This window comes from Cupressus sempervirens, chromosome 5 (genome assembly GCF_028749045.1).
Source record: "Cupressus sempervirens isolate cs-2001-9-10 chromosome 5, ASM2874904v1, whole genome shotgun sequence".
NCBI lineage: Eukaryota > Viridiplantae > Streptophyta > Pinopsida > Cupressales > Cupressaceae > Cupressus > Cupressus sempervirens.
Window position 1 is genome coordinate 483,334,974 of NC_143122.1, and position 13,497 is coordinate 483,348,470.

A 13,497-nucleotide genomic window follows, 5' to 3' on the forward strand; every position below is an offset into this window, starting at 1 on the left:
CTTTATTATATAATCCTGTATACTTCTACTTGAGATTCATAAGCAATTTGGAACCTGGTATAGAAGTAGGAATGATGTGTTGACTTCCCAGCTGCTAACGTTGCCACTAGCTGGTCAAAACCAGACCTTGAAAATGGAATGCAGGCCTTGCCAACTGAATCACAGCCTCCTAACTGGTCCACACGCCCAGGCTTAGCAACATGGCCCTTAATTCTTCATCACAGCCTCTAAAACAACCAATCACAGGCCCAGAACTTTGGCCGCAGGTCTTCACTATTTCAAACACCTAATTGCTGCTATACAGGCATCCAGATTATATAGCAGTCAAGGCGGCCCTAACAGGTGATAAATGGCTGCCTTACTCACACTCCCAAAAACACAATCTTAGCCGTCCCAAATGACAAATGCTTTCACTGAAAATTGATGCCTGGGTTTGGAAATAAACAGCCCCAATACTGTGAATGCAAAATATCCAAATTATCAATGCCCTAGCATCCAATGGTTCAGATATCTGGGCGCTTGTATTTGCCAATAACGAGTATTTGATTTGCATAAAAAAATCCACCCTGCTGTCAGGTATTGGATGCCAAACCCTGACAACGAATTCCAAGTATGCAATGAGATATTTGCAATTCACTTTAAACAGACAAGTCTTCTGAGCAACAGCCAAAACAGTAAGGAAGACTCTAGATTCATCAATAGATATTTGTTCCTCAGCCACAGTTCATACAGTAAGAGGAACCAATAATGATTCTCAAAACTTAATCCACAATACCTCAGCTGTGGAAAGCACAATCAGCTTCAAACCCTTATACCTTAGCAAGGGCACAAACTTCAACCTCAGAAATTCTCACGAAGACAACAAAAACAAATAATTAATCAGATGCTTTTTCATCAAAATGAGCTAATATTTATAGTTCCCATTGGCACAAAGTTTCTCAAATGCAACTTCACTCGAGAAGCTTCCTCAACACAGCATCATTTTATAATGTGACATATAATAATTTATTAATTTTTTTTTGGCTCCCAAAAACAACATTTTCAACCATCTCATGAAATTCTTACACGTGAGGCCATTGTTTCTTGTGCCTAAGATTTAAAACTTTTCAACCCGGTTCCAACGAGCTATGACACTAAGGTGGCCAATAAATGATACAACAAAAAATAGCAACCTCAACATATTTAGTTGAATAATAATAACTCACCCGTCTTGTGAAAATGACTCAAAAGAGTATCAAGATTGAAATGTGACAACACAGGAGTGATCTCGATGAAGAAAAATGAAGAATGGACCTAATAGGGCAACTTACTAAAAATAGACTCTCCAAGATTCTTGGAGCCCAAACCAAAAGTCGAAAATGAAAACTGAGAACATCAATCAACTCCTCTAGCTCAACTAAACTCATAAGAATCGATTGTTGACTTACTATAAATAGAAAGTCCCTCAAATGGAGCCAAAACTCACCATAGGCTTTTGGAAAGCCTCTAACCCCACAACTAAGACCCTCAATTCCCATTGTTAGTTCACGAAGGTCGCGATGATGAACTGACCAAGCCAAATGCAAGAACCTTTTGAAAAAAGGGACATTACTGCCCTACCTCCCTAAGCTTGTTTGTCTCCAAGCGATCCTGGAGCAAAATGAAGTGATCTTGGTGCAAAATGAACATCGTAGTCCACTTGGATCCCAAGGGTAGAACTGTGTACTATCCTCGCTATTTACAAGCAACTCTTGTAGCACCAACACCCAAATAACTGATATGAATGACAACATCTACCGGAAACTAACTGTAGGCATTGATGAAGGCAACAACCCATTGAAACTCTACCCAACTGAAACACCAATGCTGTTAGCACTTGAGTCCTTGTCTAGCTGTAACTCACACCCAAATGCACTATGGAGATGATAACAACTATAGGTACCTAAATTGCTTCCACCTACTCCTCCCATTGGTAATTTGTATAGAGTGTGTCGATACTACAAGTGGTCTAACTTGAAGCTGCTGATCCAATCCACAGAAGATGGTGCTAACCCATCCCATAATGGATGGTATGAAACTAAGACAACCCACACCAACGCAAAACCAAATCCTCTACCTGTGGGTCAAAAGAGAAGTAATGAGCACTCCTCATAGTGTAATGCCAGTGAAAACTCCCAATCTCTGTAGGGGCTCATTAGTATCAAACTAGGAATCAAGAGACGACTCTAATCTCTTACTCCGAAATATTGGTTGGGAAAGATCTTGGGCAACCCTCTCAGCAAACCCAACCACAAAATCTCTGTAGGGAAGTGTCATAGTCAAGGTCTCTACAATCTTCCCTACCAAACATCGGATAGCACGAGAGCCCCAAATGAGAGTACTCTCAGATACTCTGTATGAATCCTCTTGCAAATCCGAACTCTTGAGTAAAAACTCCATGAATGACTCAGTGCAGTAGAAATTATATGTGGAGGTGTCAACTTGCTCCCCCGCGACCCACAATTGATCCCTCTGAAATGTGGCACTACCAATTGTCCAATGCTACGAGTTGTATGATATAAAGATATAGATTTGCTTTGAGCAATAGGAAGCAAATCACCATGAGAGCTCGTCTCCTTTGATGCACTCACCCTTTGTACCTACTGCACCTATATTCTAGATGGATGTGTCTGCCACATCATCATGTCCATTATCCCCTACCGTGGAAGCAAACTCACCACCAACCACCACAATATGCAGCTTAACTGGGTCTGGGGCTGGTGTGGACTGAACATGCTCTAACTCCATGGTCGCCTCATCCAACCATGACTGTGACTCCTGGAAAACCAACTGGGTACACTATAGTGAGTCCATAGTTAGCTCAAGCTCATGGATGAGCTCAACCATCTCCTCTTTCCCTAAAAATGTCTCATTATAGGTGCTACCCCACTCTAGAAGGTAATCCTTGTCAGCAACTAACTGCAAATAATTATGCGTCAAGATTTTGACAACCTCTCAAAGCGCATAAACCTCTTCTAGGGAAAGACTACTATCATCATGCTCATCTGACATAGGAGCACCCTAACCATATACGGCTAACATATGGCGAATCGCATCATAATGCTCAAAAGTTGAAGAGATGTCACCATCACTCACCTTCAGTTGACTAGCCACATGATGCCTTTGTAACCCCTAACTCCCATGCAAGCTCTCTATCTCGATAAATGCAGTGTAATACAAAACTGAATCAGAGCTGCTCACCACATGATTGCTCACTATGTGTGTGCTATCATCCTTGCACACATCTGCAACCAAGATACAACTACTTGGTACCTCAATTGACACCTCCTTTGAAGAAGCGGAAGCCCATGCAATATCGCACTCCTTGCACGAGTCTACTTCCACCTCAATAGGAAGTCCTTTTAAATCCTAATCCAGGGACCCATCCGAAACCTCCTTGGTGTCATCACCTAATATATGACAAGGGATATCATACTCAATACAACTCATTGCATCATCCAACAAATCATCAGAGATATCCATAGTATTTGTATCCACATTTTCTAACAGATGCTCAACTACTATCACCTGACTCTCCACACAACTCAATGTTAGGCTGTGAATCAATAATGCTAGAGTATGATGCAACACCCACTGACTCTGTTGTAACACCCAAATCACCAACATCATGACTAGGTGACTCCCTATATGCATCAGTCCCACATGAAGAGGTAGTTGCCTCTTGCACTGAGGGCACACTACAATAGCTGACATATAACTTTCCAATAACAATCCCCTCCTCGAGAGAGTTTGAACAATCAGTGGTAACTATTGCGCTAGTAGTCCTGACACTATTTGCAATGACAACTTTGGAATCCTAAACCTGTTGATGCTTAGTGCTACTATCTACCAAAGGCCCTGACACATCCACATGTCTGTGTGGAATGTCCATCTTTGAAACCATGGATAGGACTAGTAGGTGTCGTACTAAATATAGGGACATTTGCATCATGGACACCTGCCAGGGAAAACTCAACCCTCCTTCCTTGCAAACTTTGTGCCGGCCTAGTAAAGGCAGAAAACATATACCTCGATGCTTTATCAAGTGCCACTAGATTCTACAAGCTCGCGGTCAACCTCTTCTGATGTAGCTCAAGTCTTTCCATACTATCCTTTAACGAATATATTTTCTCACTATCTTCCACACTACTCCGCTTGCCTGCCGGGGAAAACTCAAGCCTCCTTCCTTGCAAACTCGGTGCCGGCCTAGTAAAGGCAGAAAACATATACCTCGATGCTTTATCAAGTGCCACTAGATTCTACAAGCTCGTGGTCAACCTCTTCTGATGTAGCTCAAGTCTTTCCATACTATCCGTTAATGAATATATTTTCTCACTATCTTCCACACTACTCCACTTGCTCCCAGAACTACTAGGCCTTGTGTATCTGTCCATATACAGAAAAAGCTAGAGTGCTGGCCACTCCAAATACAACAATATATCTGAAACAATATTAAATTTCCTACCCCACAGGATGACAAAAAACCGCTCTAATAGTACTGCAATAACCCTTAACCAGTTATGGCTCAAAACAAACACTAATTTTCCTCATCGATCAATTAATGTCATTCCAACAAACATTTCACCAGCAACCACTGATTTTACTGTAAATGAATCCATGATAGTTCTCCTTGACCAGTAGAGATAATGCAATTTCTAAATATTTCTTACCAGTTTAAATTTTGGATATGAGAAGGAAGGAAATAACAGAGCTAAATTGCAAACAAATTTGTAATAACCAGCTCTGAAATGAACACAATTGCGATCCCAGATTTAATAATTTTGTAAACTTCTACATGAGATTCATAAGCAATTTGAAGTATAGATTTAGGAATGATGGGTTCACTTCCCAGCTGCTAACATTAGCACTAGCTGGTCAAAACCAGAACTTGAAAATGGGATGCAGGCCTTGCCAATTGAATCGTAGCCTCCCCTAACTGGTCCACACGCCCAGGCTCAGCAACATGGCTCTCAATTCTTCAGCATAGGCTCTAGAACCACCAATCACAGGCCTAGAATTTTGGCTGCAGGTTTGCACTATTTCAAACATGTAATTGCTGCTATACAGGTGTCCAAATTATAGCAGTCAAGGCACCTCTAACAGGTGATAAATGGCTGCCTTACTCATAGATCCAAAAACAACATCTTAGCCACCCCAAATGACAAATGCTTTCACTGAAAAGCGATGCCTCCATTTGGCGATAAACAGCCTCAATACTGTGAATGCAAAATATAAATTAACAATACCCTAGCGTCCGATGGATCAGATACATGGGTGCTTGTATTTGCAGAAATAAATCCACACAGCATGCTGTCAGATATTGGATGCTAAATCCTGTAAAGAAATATTTGCAATTCACTTTCAACAGAGAAGTCTTCCGAGCAACAGCCAAAATAGTAAGGAAGAATCTAGATTCATCACTATATATTTGTTCCTCAGCCACAGCTCATACAGTTAGAGGAAACAGTAATGATTCCCAAAACTTAATCCACAATATTTCAGTTGTGGAAAGCATAATCAACTTCAAACCCTTATACCTCAGCAAGGGCACAAACTTCAGCCTAAAAAAATCTCACAAAGACAACAAAAACAAATAATTATTCATATGTTTTTCCATCAAAATGAGCTCATATTTATAACTCCCATTGGCACAAAGTTTCTCAAATGCAATTTCATTTAAGAAGCTTCCTCAATATAACATCATTTTATAACATAACATATAATACAATTTATTAATTTCTTTTGACTCCCAAAAATTACCTTTTCAACCATATAATGAAATTCTTACCCGTGAGGCCATTGTTTCTTGTGCCCAAGATTTAAAACTTTCCAACTCGGTTCCAATGAGCTATGACACTAAGGTGGCCAATAAACAATACCCAAAAAATGACAACCTCATCATATTAAGTTGAATAGTAATAATAATTTACCTGTCATGTGAAAATGACTGAAGAAGCACTAGAATCGAAATCTGACAACACAAGAGTGATCGCGATGAAGAAAAATGATGAATGGACCTGATAGGGCGACTTACTTAAAATAGATGCTCCCTCCAAGATTCTTGGAGCCCAATCCAAAAGCCAAAAATGAAAATTGAGAGCATCAATAACTCCTCTAACTCAACTGAGCTCATTGGAACCAACTATTGACTTACTATTTATAGTAAGTCCCTCAAACGGAGTCAAAACTCACCATAGGCTACTAGAAAGCATATAACCCCACAACTGAGATCCTCAAATCTCATTGTAAGCCCACGAGGGTCGCAATGATGAATTGACCAAGCCAATTGCAAGACCCTGCTAAAAATGGGGACATTACCATGAGAAACATACTAACTTTGTTACACAATTTTTTTTTTTGTAGTATGAATTGAAGCTGTCCCTGTCCATTTAATGTGAAATATTTTAATTTAGTTGGGACTTTTACACAATAGATATGTCAATAATGAAATGAATGCATTACATAAAATTGAACAATATATCTCCTTTTTGCCCCGTGGGTCTCAATGCTTAGTTTCAAAATTTGTATTTCTTCTTTTGTTTTAGGCTTGTAGCCCAAGCTTTTAGCATTCCTAGTTTTAGAAAGTCACCTCTCTAGACACACATTTATTATTTTGTATCTTTGAACTTATAGATCGTAGTTTTAGTGATGGAAGTAGGATCCAAGGAACATATGATTAACATTAAAAAGTCATATTAAAGGGAACAATAATTTTTGGGGCACAACCACAAGTACAGTAATACTATTTTCAAATTAGGATATAGTGGTGCATGAGTGAAGTGTGTACATCAATTTCAAACTAGAATCACTTTATGTTAATATTGCACTGCCAAATTGGATGCGGGTATGGGTCATGCACATGAGGATTAAAGGAAATCCTAATAAATCCTCAGTGAGCTCTATCTAAAAGCCTAGTGCATTGGAAGGATCCCAAACATTGAATAGAAGCTCGTCAATAAAAACATCCTTAGACTTTTGTTGCTCAACTTTGAAGTCAACTTCACCATGCCCAAAGTGGTGAAGCCAATCAATGAGACCCGCTCGAATTGCAATACTATCCTTGTCGTCGCTTGTGTCCCAATGCACACCAAATTGACATCCATGTGCTATGTGGAGATACAAATCAAAAAAGGTGTTTGCGACACCATAATTATCTCCATCCTCTACTAAACTACCATGGATGTTGACTATGCAAGAAATCTAACTTGCAACCATTGATCCCATCTATCGAAGATGGAAGATATTCATCCCACAAAAGGTGGTACAACCTCGGAGCCAATCCACACTGACGTATCATCAAATCCTTCGTGTGTAGATTAAAAAAGTAGTGATGAGTACTACTCCCAATGCAGTCATGATAAAAAACTCCCACCGTAGTCAAGTGTTGACTGTCTTCATTCTAATTATAACCTCTATCATCTAACTCATCACCAATAACACTTGTAGTGGATGTAAACATGGAGAACCTGATGTAACATGTGGTTCTCTGTTGCTCAATGGATGCACTCATCCCAACAGTAACAACTACACCTATAATTGTGATTGGTGTGGCCACATCCTCAACTTGCTCACAACTATAACTCATAGATATAAGGTCATTACTAACTGCCACTGTGGACGACTATATCGTATGTGTAGTTGGTAAAGCCTATGCCAAACTCAACTCCATGGTAAGCTTTTCTAACTGTGCCTCTTACTCTGGAAGGGTCAACTGGGTTCTCTCCAAAGAATCCAAAGTCACTTCAATCTGATTGAAGAAATCAATTTCCGACTCTTGGAAGGAATCTGATTGAAGAAATCAATTTCTGACTCTTGGAATTTTAACAAACAGTTGGTATACAATCTGGATACTGAACATGCTAATACTACTGCAGTATTCTTTCTAAGGTCATTAACCAAATTTACTTTAAGAAATGGCTACCCACGCATCTACTTAATGTCTCCAAAGGATTTGCATTATTGGTGGTTAGAGAACGTTAGTTAGCATCGAAAATATGTGGTCTCAAATTCAACAGTCACAGAATATATTAAATCTGATATGCAGGAAAAACAATGAACGTAATACCTTACTCATCTAGGAAGATTTCATAATACACAGGCAACTTGTTTATAGCAATTGGTGAGATGTATACACACCCAGTTACACCACACAAGAGTCTGCCATGATTGGGAGTCAGGCATACTAGCTGTTACCGCATCATGTTCCCTGTTAAGTCAGCTGCTAACGGTTCTTATCTTGGTTCCCAACGTTGCACATCAGCACTATTTGACTTGCAACCCAAATATGTTCTGATACGACTGGATAGATTGCAATAGCGTCCATACAGATCTGATATGATAAATATTATGTGAACTACTTGCCACAATGGAGCCTCCAACATACACAACAGTCCCAAACAACAGTGCAGGTCTGAAACTTATAACCACTGTTATCAAATTCTTCCAAATCAGACAGTTACATGTGCATAAATGGGCATCTCTTGCCAGTAATCACAGTTCTGAAAGACAACCAATTCCTCTCAAGAAATCATGCCCAGAAATAAACAATAATAGTGTTCAGATCAGATGTAACCAGTTTTAATTTCTTCAGTCATCAACAAACTTCCCAGTCACAACATGTACGGTAGGAAAGTCTAGGCAGCAGCAAATTGTAAACAACTCCAAACAATCTCGACTACAATGTTAACTCCCAGCCACAATCAAAACAGTAAGGAGAGGTAAACAATTTTCAGAATTAAATCACTATACCTCAGCAGTGATTTAGTGTACCTCTCAGCTTCAAACCCCTCCAAGAGGACGTTAAACCAACCAGCGTTGAATACAGTCAGAGTTTGGACGGATGCTTCCAGTTACGTGCCAGCATTCTCACTAACTTCACAATAGGCTGCTATCAGATATAGAACATTACCTCACTGCCGAATATTCTGAAGACTTATCCTTGCCAACTTCCTGCTTGGATCTGATCAGCAACTTCAATGAGTTGTTGGGGCTACGTCCAGCTTCTCCACTGTCTCAAGGGGTTTCTTCCTTAAGATAACCAGTCACATTTAAGAAACCATTTGTATTTGATCAATATCATATTTTCACGGTGTCAATCCCAATGTAGCTCCACGCTTTTATAACCTCGATATAAGGGAAGACACAAACAACTAGACAATGTGGGATAAAAAGCCAATTTCGTCTTTTAGTCACTTAAGTTACTTTTGTCATAAAGTGACTTTATTATTATAAGTTACTTTATAACTTTATAATAACATTAAAATATTTAAATAAATCACCTAAGTCACTTGAAGTTTAATATCTCTTGAAATACTTGTCTGATTGCCATGCTGTCTGAAATACAAATCTCTCTTCATAATTCCCCATGTAACCAAATACATTTTCTAAAAATAGAAAGGGCCCATCTCTATTATTCCTAACTTACTATACATAGTAAGTATGGCAAATGGAATCCAAATGGTATCGAATGAAGGCCAAATCCATAAATCCTTGAATGTTGGAAATGAATCAATCCTCAGAAGACCCTCTAACCATCCTCATTAGCCTACTAGGATCACACTAATAGGCTAATCCCTGAAATTCTGATGCTGGCAACAAATGGGGGCATTACAGTATGTGTATAATTCTTCTTGTCACTTTCCAATACCAATGATTAATACAAGCAGAGGATTATTATTCTGACTTGTGCTTTGCTAGAGATTTCCATTTGTAATCCCTGTGGTGCCCATTCCTTAATTCTGAAGCCCTAGTTCTAGATTGATAGAATACTGAAAAGTTTTCGAGCTGAAGTTTTCTGTAGGCTGAAAGTCTTAATGTTTCAAATCTAATATCATTTGCTGGAATAATAATTTGGACGAGACTAGTATTTGTGGTAAACAAAATATCGAAGGAGTCCAATTAAATGAAAGCAGCAGGCATTCCAATGAGATTTTAAGTTTGCGGAGATTTATTTTTGCCTCAGTTAACATTAGTGTTTGCAATGGATGGTCACTGTGCATAAATTATTGAAGCTCTTTAAGCGAACATTGTGGCTGTCACAAAAATACAGTAGGTTACCTATATGATCTATTTATTATTGAGGAAGCCACTTTCATTAATCCTAAAGATTATTGGGGTATCAAATTGGCAAAAAAAATCATTTAGTGGGGATGACACATATATTCATTCCTTTGGACTGGAGGAAGAGGAAACTAACATTTGAGGCTGTAGCTAATGCTTTAATTTCAGAAAATAAAATGAAGTAGAGGGTTGGAGTTGTAACGATTGCTAAGGTTCACGAAGAATCTCATTTCTCAAACTATCGTGAGATAGATTGCCAAACAGTTACTGTGCTTCATTATTGGGGTTATTTCTCCATGAGTGTGTATAGAACAATATTCAAAATATTAGGATTGTCGGGAACGAGTGCCAAGAGGAATTTTTTCTTTTTTCTGCCGTTGAGAATATTATCATTAGCTGAATTGTAATATATTATCACAAACTTGTAAGATTTAAGAACCTTTGCTGTTGATCATTACCAGGGTGAGACTATAATCTTCAGAACGAAAGTTTGGGAATATCCCCCGAGATGTGATTATGCTTATTGCATACCGAATTATTTTCCTATGCTTCTTGTGACTATTGGGGTTGTTACTCATGAAGGGTGAAAATATTTATCATGGATGTATTAAACATAACATATATTGATGTGTCCCAAGCAAAGACGTGCGCCTTCACACTTTGGAACTTCTGGTGAACAATATATATCGGGCTCTTGAAAGAGATACACTCATCCATTGAATTCTATTGAGAGGATGTGTAGAGATCATTATAACATAAAGAAATCACAAACAACCAAAACCAAAAACTAATAATCGAGCCATCTTGCGCATACTTGGTGCATTTTGATGGGAAGTTGTGGCATCGGATATGGAAGTATAAGTGATATTATTAGCAGCAATACAAATTATGGGAACATCAACATGCACATAGAATTACATGCGAATGATTTAAACTGCTTGTGTAATTCAAATGTCTTAGTAAGTAGAATTGCAAGAGAGATTTTCTGTTCTAGGTGAGTGATGTTGTAGTTTTTTAATGACATAAGGCGTCTTATGGTTGTTTGAAGGTTTTCAAGAGTTCTAAGCTTTCTAATGCTGTTGTGTCAACAAATAAGGAGTACGGGTTGTGAAGGAAGACAATAGTATCAGTTCTTGGGTAAAATTCCAGAGTTTTTGTGAAGTCCACGTCTTGCATTCAAGAGAGCCGAACTAGTTGTGATCGGTCACCAGGTGAAAATGATGAGAAAACATAAATTAAGTGGATATCGAGTGGATATTGAGTGCTGTTTTACCTCCAAGAATGTTGTATTTAATTCCTGACATCGTCTTCGAAGAGGATTCATTTAGAAGCTTGTCATTGACCATCATGTTCGTGATCTCTCATGTAGTAAACAAAATCGTGTTAGAGAGGAACCATTGTAGTAAGAAAAGATTTCAATGTGAGAAAATTTGTTACAAATCTAGTGACTGCTGGATGAGACAACTCTTTATTCTTTGTGTCTCGACTCATAAGGTTGAGGACTCAAGCATGATTATATATGAACTTGCAAATATTCCTTGCTTGCTCTACACATTTTTTTATTCAAGGAATTTTACTTAGATCCTCCAATATGAGGTCAAGGCAATGTGTAGCACAAGGGGTCCAAAACAAGTGGCGGTGCCACTCAACACCTCTTCATCGGCCTTAAAATTTGGGCTGAATTGGTATGCTTGATTAAGAAAGTAGGCAGTTGCATGTATAGGCCTATGAAGTACATTGTGCCATCGCTTATCAGTGACATCTCATATGGGACCATATTTTTCGTGATTCCCTGCATAAAAAGTTCGAATGACCTCTTTTGCACTATCCATGCTCTCATAAATTTGAGGGATTCTCTCCATCAACAATCCGTAGGATAACAATAAGAGGCTCTATGAATTGCAATCATTGTGAAAAACAAAACTTTTAGCATTAAGTTTTCCATTTAAAAATGAACAATGTGAATGTCAATAAACATAAACAAGCGTTTAAAACTTTAACAAAAATAGTGAAATGAAATGGAAATGAATACAAAAAGGAAAATTACCTCCACAATCTCCTTGGCAGGCTTCCAAAAGCCACTCATAAAAAATCCGATCAACCACCTCAGCTGCTGCATTGAGCTTTGCATATGATGAATTTGTCCACTCGTCACATACAAACATACCTTTCAAACCAGCCTTTGTGTTAAGAAAAGATTTCAACATGAGAAAATTTGTTGCAAATCTAATGACCGTTGGACGAGACAACTCTTTATTCTTTGTGTATCACCTCATAAGGTTGAGGAACCAAGCATGATTATATATGAACTTGCAAATATTCTTTGCTTGCTCTACACATTTTTTATCGAAGGAATTTTACCTAGAACCTCCAACATGAGGTCAAGGCAATGGGCAACACAAGGGGTCCAAATCAAGTGGTGGTGCCTTTGCATAAGAAGTTTACGTGCAACAACATAATTTGGTGCATTATCTGTCACAATTTGCACCACATTCTCCTCACCCACCTCCTTCAACACTTTCTCCATTACCTCACAAAGATGCTTGACATTTTTGGTCTTCCTTGAGGCATCAACTGATTTCAAAAACACTATGGAACTTGAGAAAAAATAAAGAAATTTAGTACAATCACAATGATCAATCAATTTACTACTAAATTATTAATTCTAACTTTTTAAGTACAATATTGAATTACTTGATGAGGAGACAAGAAAATTCAGCAGTTTTCTATTTCTTCTATTAGTCCAACCATCGATCATGATGGTGCAACCCTTCGCGACCCATACTTTACGCTGCTCCTCAATTTCAACTTTTACATCAGCAACTCGATGTGCCAAATATGACCGTTTACCTCCTTATCATCAGGAGCTTTGAACCCTAGACCACAAATAGTAACAACATCTATGACAGTTTGCCAATAAGGAGACCTAAAAGTTAAAACAAATTAAATAAACAATATAAGTATACTTATTATGCAAGCAAGGGAAGACATACAAATTAAAAATTAAAATTATAAGTACCTTGCTGCATTAAATGGAAGGTTGTTGTAGAGGAAAAAATCTCCAAGTCTCAACTTTGCTTTCTCATGCTTCTCCTTATTCCAAACCATGCTCTCAAGTGATGGTTGTGCACCTGAGGTTGTGCCTGAAACAAAGATGGAATCAGTGAGGATCTTTGCTTACACACCCAAGGCCCAATGCTCGCAATTTGAGATGCAGGATGAGAAGGTGGAATTGGAGGGTGACCATATCCATGATAATTTGAAGAGCCCTTTACACTTCTACTTCCAGCGAATTGGGCCATCTCTTCTTGTTGTTTTTGTAAAACAAAATTCTTCTCGAAAGACTGTCTAAGAGTGCTTGCATATCACGCATAACATCTTGAGGTACCTCTTTGCATTTTTTGATATCACGCTTTGGTA

At 38.4% G+C, this 13,497-nt stretch overlaps 1 protein-coding gene across 1 annotated transcript in view; it reads left to right on the plus strand.

Moving 5' to 3' along the window:
• STN7 (Serine/Threonine kinase domain protein) overlaps window positions 1-13,497 on the plus strand; it is an 81,973-nt gene that overhangs the window by 61,808 nt on the left and 6,668 nt on the right. The gene's annotated exons all lie outside the window — the stretch shown is intronic.